Source organism: Palaemon carinicauda, chromosome 22, assembly GCF_036898095.1.
Source record: "Palaemon carinicauda isolate YSFRI2023 chromosome 22, ASM3689809v2, whole genome shotgun sequence".
Taxonomy (NCBI): domain Eukaryota; kingdom Metazoa; phylum Arthropoda; class Malacostraca; order Decapoda; family Palaemonidae; genus Palaemon; species Palaemon carinicauda.
Genome location: NC_090746.1, coordinates 19,190,476 through 19,198,927, shown reverse-complemented (window position 1 = coordinate 19,198,927; position 8,452 = coordinate 19,190,476). Strand labels below are relative to the sequence as shown.

Sequence of the window (8,452 nt, the reverse complement as noted above, 5' to 3'; positions counted from 1 at the left end):
TTCTCTTAACGTAAATTTGCTTACCGTTTATCATTTAGAAAGGCTGAGATACAACTCGACCAAGGTTACCATCGCTTAGTGGAAATGAGCAAGCCTTGTACCAAGGTCTATAGCCTTGTACTATATTGAGAGATTTAGTGACTTTTTGTTGGTAAGCTCCGTAGGTAGCTCTCACCTGTTTTCAATCAGTTCAATGGCCTTTCCTTCAAGAGAATGTTTGATTATTTTGTGGTTTGATTCCTTTACCTGACTACTAACCATTAAAGTCTGGACTAGAAACTGACATCAAATGGAAGTTTCCTATGTCTTTCTTTTACTAGAAAAATAATGAAATAAAGATAATCTCTACTTAATAACTACCAAATAAATTAAGGCTTTACAACATTCCCCACCTTGTAACATAGTAAATGGTTATATTAAATTATATTATTTTTTCTTTACTTGATCTAGGAGACCACATCAATGAAAACCCTGATATTATCTCTTTCGAAAACTAAACAGCTCTTTGGTAAATGCTTGAAAAGTATATTTGAAGAAAATTTAATTTTTCAGAGGCCAATTTATATAACTAACTCAAAAATACATCAAAATAGCGAAGAAACTAACAGCCCATTAAAATTCTCAAAAACTATCCTCACTATCAATCCTACATTGATATATATGGAGTTGCTTAAGTGTACAAAAGAGGAACGATACGCGGGTTACATTGCGAAGGTACTGTATAGAAGAGGGGTTCCCAAGAGGGGGCATATATACCCCGGTGGTATATTTCTACTCTTCAAGCTGTGCATTAAATCTGAGAGAATATCCAGTACTGCGTAATACACAAGTCAATCACAATATCAATTTCATTGTTTCTCTTTTTCATTCTCAATTTTAGGGGTACCCAGGAATCTATATAAATTCCCAAGGGACACATAAGAGGAAAAAGGTTGGGAACCCCTGGTATAGAGGAAAACTGCATTTATAGTATTACAGCTCAGCTGTGTTCTGTTTCCTCACTAACCTACTTGGAAAGAATGATGATCCAAGGATTTTTGTATTTTCTAATGTCAGCTAACTGAAAGCATGTATATAGCCTTCTAAGCAGGTAACTGTAAAGAAATCTATTATCATCATAGTATCTGTATTTTGAAAATAAGAACAGAAACAATGAAGAATTTTGCGATGATAAAAAGCTAAAAAAACAGTACTACGACATCAACTAAAATAAAATAGATTAAGAATGAATTGTAGCAGCAGACAAAAATGTGATGACAAATAATTAAAGATTTAAAGTTAACAAGGGCACATGCTACTCTCAATCAGCTATGAGATAACTGTCAAAATCGTGATCCTGAAATGTAAACAAAATTGGTTTTGGTCACATGTTAAACAAACTTATCGAGTAAAGATTAACGAGTTAAGCAGGCTTACATTTAAATCTGGCAGCGAAATCTTATTTGACGTAAGGTTAAAAGTGGGATAGAGCAATATAAAACTTACTATTACTAAATAAAGGAATAAATAATTACATAAGATTTAAGGTTAAAAGTGGGATCCAGCAGTATAAAACTTACTATTATTAAATAAAGGAATAAATAATTACACAAGATTTAGAAACGAAACGAGAAATAGTAAGTCCTAAAGAGTAATATAAAGAAGAAAAATGATCTTAATCCCATATTTTCAAAAGTCAAATTAAAATAGGATACTGAATAATTAATAGAAAATAAAGAAAAACCTTGCATATTCTAAGACAGTCATCCACAAGTATCTAGAGATGAGCAATACGTACATGCATGCAAATACAGCATTACAATATGCACATATTTAGTTTACAGAACACAAAAAAGTTTACTTGGATATGAGCCTCATAAAAAAAAACCTCCTAGTCTCGGCTTTCTGTACCATATCAAAGTCATAATCAATAATTTTGTAGTAAGCACCACCAAAGAAGTATAAATTATTCCACTGAAACCGAGTAAACGTGAGGACCTTATCTGTTCCGTTCTTTAGTGCACTACATAACCACATACATGCTGGAACAGAAGTCATTTTAAAAAAAATAATAAAATTATCTTAAACGTCGTTATTATATTAACTCTGACAGATTAAAAAAGGTGAAATTCATGTACATATTTGTGGAAACAGGAGAAGCATAATCATAAGCAAAGTCTAAAAATAACCATGAAGCCAAAACATCCTCTCACAGAAGTCCCTCTGTAGTTCATAAGAAGAGCAAATTTCAGACACCCTCTGTGGATATCGAAATGACTACCAGTAACTAGTAACTAATAGATGCTATAGGCTCAGCTAACGAAAAGGGTAATAACATAAAAAAAAAGATATTGGGTTAATGGCTGAATTACAAATATGAAAAATGTATTGGTCTATTATTACTATTATCATTTTGATCAATAATCAGTGAATAACAATATACATTGGATGTCCAACAATTTCATGTAGTTTTGATTAGTTTTTGGCATGGAAAATATTAATCAAATTCCTTAACTTCTGAGACCTGGTAATTTATTTTCAAATTAAACTTCACCCGGAGTGTGAATAAGATCATGTCATTCAGAGGGCGTCAAATTTATCACTCAATTAATGTTACTCTAAAGAAAAGTTATAATAACCAACATAAATAAAATATGCCAAAAATAATAGCCTGACATACGCATACCATATGAGAATATTATATCATATCATGCATGCATGGTTAACCGAGCCGCAAAATATCATGTATGACAACAGCAAGCACAGACTAACAGAAAAGTCTGTTGAAGGAAATTAGGCACTCTTGTAATCCTAACACCGAAGGATTTTATTTTAGAAATACACACACACACACACACACATATATGTATATATATATATATATATATATATATATATGAAAAATTTTTTCATATTTAAACGTTTTTCATATTGCAAATAAGTCATATATATTAATACAATAAAGTCTGGATTCTCTTAAAGACCTCGAGATCAGAGCCCCAGGCGAAATCATATATATATATATATATATATATATATATATATATATATATATATATATATATATATATATATATATATATATATATAATTAAAAGGATATTCATATCAATACAGAAGTAAAAAAACGTGAAAGATATGACTTCATTGTTTGAAAAAAAACGAGCCCAAATCATGTGTACGGCATCGCTTAACAGGCTTCTGTCTACAAGATTCCTTTTTCATCCTGGTAGAGTTTACGTTGTCTTCTGGGGGTCAAGACTTTACGTTACTAGATAATTCACGGCATGAGATAACCACCAAATACATATGTACAAGTCCCTCACGGCCAAGACAGCGTACCGTCTGATTTTGTAGCGCACAAAATAGTTCTACAAGCATCATATCTCATAAGATACCATTAGATTTTTGGCTGAGAACAGCAAAATTCTGCAGAGAAAAATAATATCAAATTTGACGAGCATGATTCATCATTGAACTACTGTTGGTCTCTGGGGTGGAATCAATTAAAATGCATCAAACTCAAACGCATAAAACACACACACATTAACTGCGTATATATGTGAATTAACTATGAAATCCTTTGAAAATTTTATGGAGCGCCACCCAAGAACTAATATTTTTACATGTATTAAAAAAAATTCATGTGTATGGGTATTCATTTAGTCAACATAGAATGCGATATATATATATATATATATATATATATATATATATATATATATATATATATATATATATATATATATATATATATATATATATATATAAATTATATTAGTAATACATTATATGCATAGAATTTACTAGCGATGTTCATGAACTTGGGAGAGAAATAATACATCATAATTATCACAGAACTATTTATGTAAATCAGCTATGTCACCGATACGACCATTAATTCGTTCTTTATTACAATAAATTGAACTTAATAGACTTAGAATACATATAAATACTGTAAGTTGTTTTTCCTTCGTAGCGAATTCACAAAACAATGTACAAGATTATTTCCGATATCGTATTTATATACAAAAGGATATTAGAATTCTAAAATTGTATTAGAAGTATGGTAACTTCAAATAAACGTGTAAAATAGCAGTGTTGTATTTACATTAAACCTGGTTACACTAAAGTTCCAATAACTAAATAACAAAATATACTCCCAAATCACCCAGCAGTCATGTAAGTCTAAGAAGGTTTATGATACTTATTTTCAAGAGGTAATGAGTTTCAAAACAGGAGGTCCTTCAGTTAGACATCATTAATGCACTACACCTCTTTCGCAAAGGATGCTGAGAATGGGAAAATGTAAGTGGTGTTACATTTCCTAACGCAGGAAGTCCATCAATGGCAAAGACAATCTTATAACTTATAATGTAATTTATGATAATTATAAGAAGTAAAATTTACTTTGAAGTTGTGAAGGATCATGTCAGTGTTAGGGATACCAAAATATTCAGCAATAAGAATAATAATACTCAGGATGCGAAAGATTGTTGTAAATAACAACAGTAAATGAATAAGAAAATCAAACAACAGTATACTATCATTCATTATTAAATGAGTCTTTACAAGGAAGAAACTTCAATATTGAAAAAAAAGCAAAAAAATTCAGTGTAATACTACCCATAATTGGCAGTTTAAGGACACGTTATTGTCACCTGTAGGTTTCAGGGTCGGGAAGACCCTTGAGGACGAGGGGCATGTATAATGAAGTCACCAAGATGGGGACCACGACAATTTATCTGTGAGTAAAACATCGTGATATCATCACGCTGCTGATTTAGGTTGTAAATTAGTGGTTCGATAGCATTAATGGGGCATTGAAATATCGAGCAAAACGTTATAGCTTTTCTTACCATTGTTCATTCTTTACTTGACTTTTATTTTCTATTTTACGAAATGGGCTTTTGAATTCACCCATTCTTAAGGAAAAATTCTGCAAATGCTAGCAGCCGTCTATGTATCTACTGTATAAGGGATGAGGAGTTTGGGGGCCCAGATATGGTCCATCTGCCAAGTCTTCAGTACCCATTTCCTGGTTCCAACTTGGCAGAGAGGGGCTTGGACGCTGATCATATGTATACAGCTTTGGTATCTAAGACTAAAGCATCCATATCCTCTAATTATAAAGAGACGGACATGAGCAAGAATTTCTTCTGACCGCTACTGACCTTATCTTAATTATCTTTGTTTTTTATCGCAACAAAGAGTCCAGAACGTTTTTTGTGTGTATGAGCTTCCAGACTTCATCCATCATTGTACAGAGGAGAAAGTCTTCCTAATTCTGTGGCAAATTAAAGTTCTGACGAGAAAAGGTGCGTGAAAGACACTCGGGCACACTATTCTATCTTGTTTCTCTTCCTCTTGTTATTTTCAAGTTTTTATAGTTCATATAAGAAAGGTTTATTTTAATGTTATTATTATTTTTAAACTTCTCTTGTAGTTTATTTCTTTATTTACTTTCCTTACTGAGCAATGTTCTCTGTTGGAGCCCATGGGCTTATCGCAAATAATAATACGTTTTGGCACTTTAGCTGGACAGTTTTAGTTACTTTTTTATATTTCTTCAGCTGTTTTTTTTTACTGCATTCTAACACTTTATCGGCTGTTTTTAGTTTCACAGTTACGCTTTGGCACTTTAGCTGGACAGTTTTAGTTACTTTGATCTCCATTTTAGGGGTCTTTAGAATTGGAGTTTAATGAATGATTGTAAAAAGCACATCAGACAATGGCTAGGTTTTAAATTTGGAAATCAAATCGCTTGAAATTGTATATGAAAATCGGGCTATATATCAATTTAGTGAGATCGGTGTTACTGTAAGGACACGAGTCGACGTAATAATAATAATAATAATAATAATAATAATAATAATAATAATAATAATTAAATATACTTATTTCTATATGTCATATCAAAATCCTATTGAATTAAAATATTACTGCCTATTTGATGAACTAGTGGTGGCTGCAGCTACTTACAATTACAATAGAGAAAGAAAAATCATAAAATAGGTTATATGGCATAAAAACAAATAATTCCTAAAATAAAAAAAAAAATTATATTTGAAATTCAGCTGTAAGCCCACCCTTAGGAAAAGGTTTAGCATAATGAAAGCTTTATATATATATATATATATATATATATATATATATATATATATATATATGTGTGTGTGTGTGTGTGTGTGTGTGTATGTATGTGTGTGTGTGTAAAATTTTTAAGCCATACAATGGTAAAATAATAGAAAAACATTACTTCTCGCTCAAGTATTCAAGTATGGTATAATTCAGTTTCGTCTAAGAAACATTCATTCACACTAACTGTATGAAAAAATTATTTACAATGAAATTAAGGAAGTTAAATACTTATTACACTTTAATTTGTATTTATATATAAATGGACGAGATTGTGTGGGTTGTTAGGATGTAAACTAAAACGTGCAATTTTGAAGTATGGGAACAAATAAGTGAACCGAAATTTGTTGTATTAGTGACCGTAAGAGGTCCAGTTCCAAATGGAGCTCTACGAAATTATATTTCAGAAGAAAACCAGGCAATTTCCAACGGGTTCTAACAGTCACCAAATAATCCTTTATAGAAAATAACAACGCTCCTATCTTCCTTGTAGAGTAACTTCACTATGAATCAAGAAAATTATTGGTGTCCTGCTCTAGAAATGCAGCTTTGCTAAATCCTTTCCCATATCAATGTCTGTCCTATCTAAATGTGCAGTAACTCATCAAAATCCAATTCATAAGAGGCCACACTTAGTATAGATAGGAGCTATAAGACTTGAATGTAGTTTTTACTTTTTAAAGTGATCGTGAATCTTCGAACGCAATGACATACATATGTTACATTCCTCTTCAATAGAAAGAAAGTAGCATTGAATTCTGTAGTATACGTTCAACCAAAAGTCGATGCTGAAGGATAAGTAACATTTTGGCTACGTACCCCCCCCCCCCCACCCCCCTCCCCCCCCAAAAAAAAAAGGTATATGCCTTAACATAGAACTGTTCAATGCCATCCACCCTTGATAAGCGCAACTACATTTAGAAACTAAGAGGAAATTACCTTGGCAGTTTTTCCCCATAAAACCCATATTCCACACTGCTCTTTAATTAAGGGAAACATACTAATATACTAAAAGATTCACAGTGTGTTTGTCTACGAATCGGCTTGGGTTTATTTCCGAAAGATTATTTGATAAATAAATCTTGGCCGTGATTATCCATTGAATTTTACATAAAAGTATGGTTGCTTGATAAATTCTGATATTACACCATGAGAGAAAAAAAGTAGACAGACACGAATTACTTTTAAGTCGCCCAAATTCAGAATTTTTGACGAAAACAATAATTGGCCCAGGGTCCAAATAACAAGTAGTAGGCGTTATCTTATCTAGCCTTCAAGTCACAAAAAAAAATTATTAATACTCAACAGGGTACGGGGGGGGTCAAAACCTGATTAATCTCAATATCAGACTAAACAGCCAAAGATCATTTTCGTAAGATAAAAGAAAAGAAATACATATAAAAAAATTAAATAAATACACCGTAAGCGAATCCTCTTTACAGAGCCCGGATAGCTCAGTCGGTAGAGCATTAGGCTTTTAACCTAAGGGTCCAGGGTTCGAGTCCCTGTTCGGGCGCTACCCATTTTTTTCTGCCTTAAAAAAAAACCTCATAGTAAAACAGATTTCTTGTACTTTCGAATATTTAACTGAACAATAAAAATTTTCATAAAATAATTCACGTTCATTATTGTACATTGTCATGACATTCCCAAAAGTAACTGCAAATTCAATAATTCCCAAAGAACAAGACGCATAGTAAACATGATACGAAAAGTGTAACTTATAACACAGAAAAAGATTATACACTTTGCCAAAGAAAAAATATTCAGTGAAAGTAATAGTTCATTATACAGGACGTATTGCACACACACCATGTGACTAAAGTTTAGGCTTCGAAGATCTGCAGTTCCCATACCTACATACATATTCACACAATAAATATACATACAAATAAATAAACAAATATATAATATAATATAAATAATATATAAATATATACTTATTTAATATGTATGTATGTATATAATATATATATATATATATATATATATATATATATATATATATATATGTATATATATAATATATATATATGAATAATATATATATATATATATGTGTGTGTGTGTGTGTATATATAATATATATATGTATATATATAATATATATATGTATATATATATATAATATATATATATATAATATATATATATATAATATATATATATATATAAAATATATATATATATATAAAATATATATATATATATATATAAAATATATATATATATACAGTATATATATATATATATATATATATATATATATATACAGTATTTATATATATATATATATACAGTATTTATATATATATATAATACATATATATATGTG

General features: G+C 30.5%; 1 non-coding gene across 1 annotated transcript; it reads left to right on the top strand.

Annotated features, from left to right (window-relative positions):
* Window positions 1-7,560: 7,560 nt before the first annotated feature.
* TRNAK-UUU (transfer RNA lysine (anticodon UUU)) lies at window positions 7,561-7,633 on the top strand. Its single transcript has one exon. It is a non-coding gene; the product is annotated as a tRNA-Lys (tRNA).
* The last annotated feature ends 819 nt before the right edge of the window (window positions 7,634-8,452 follow it).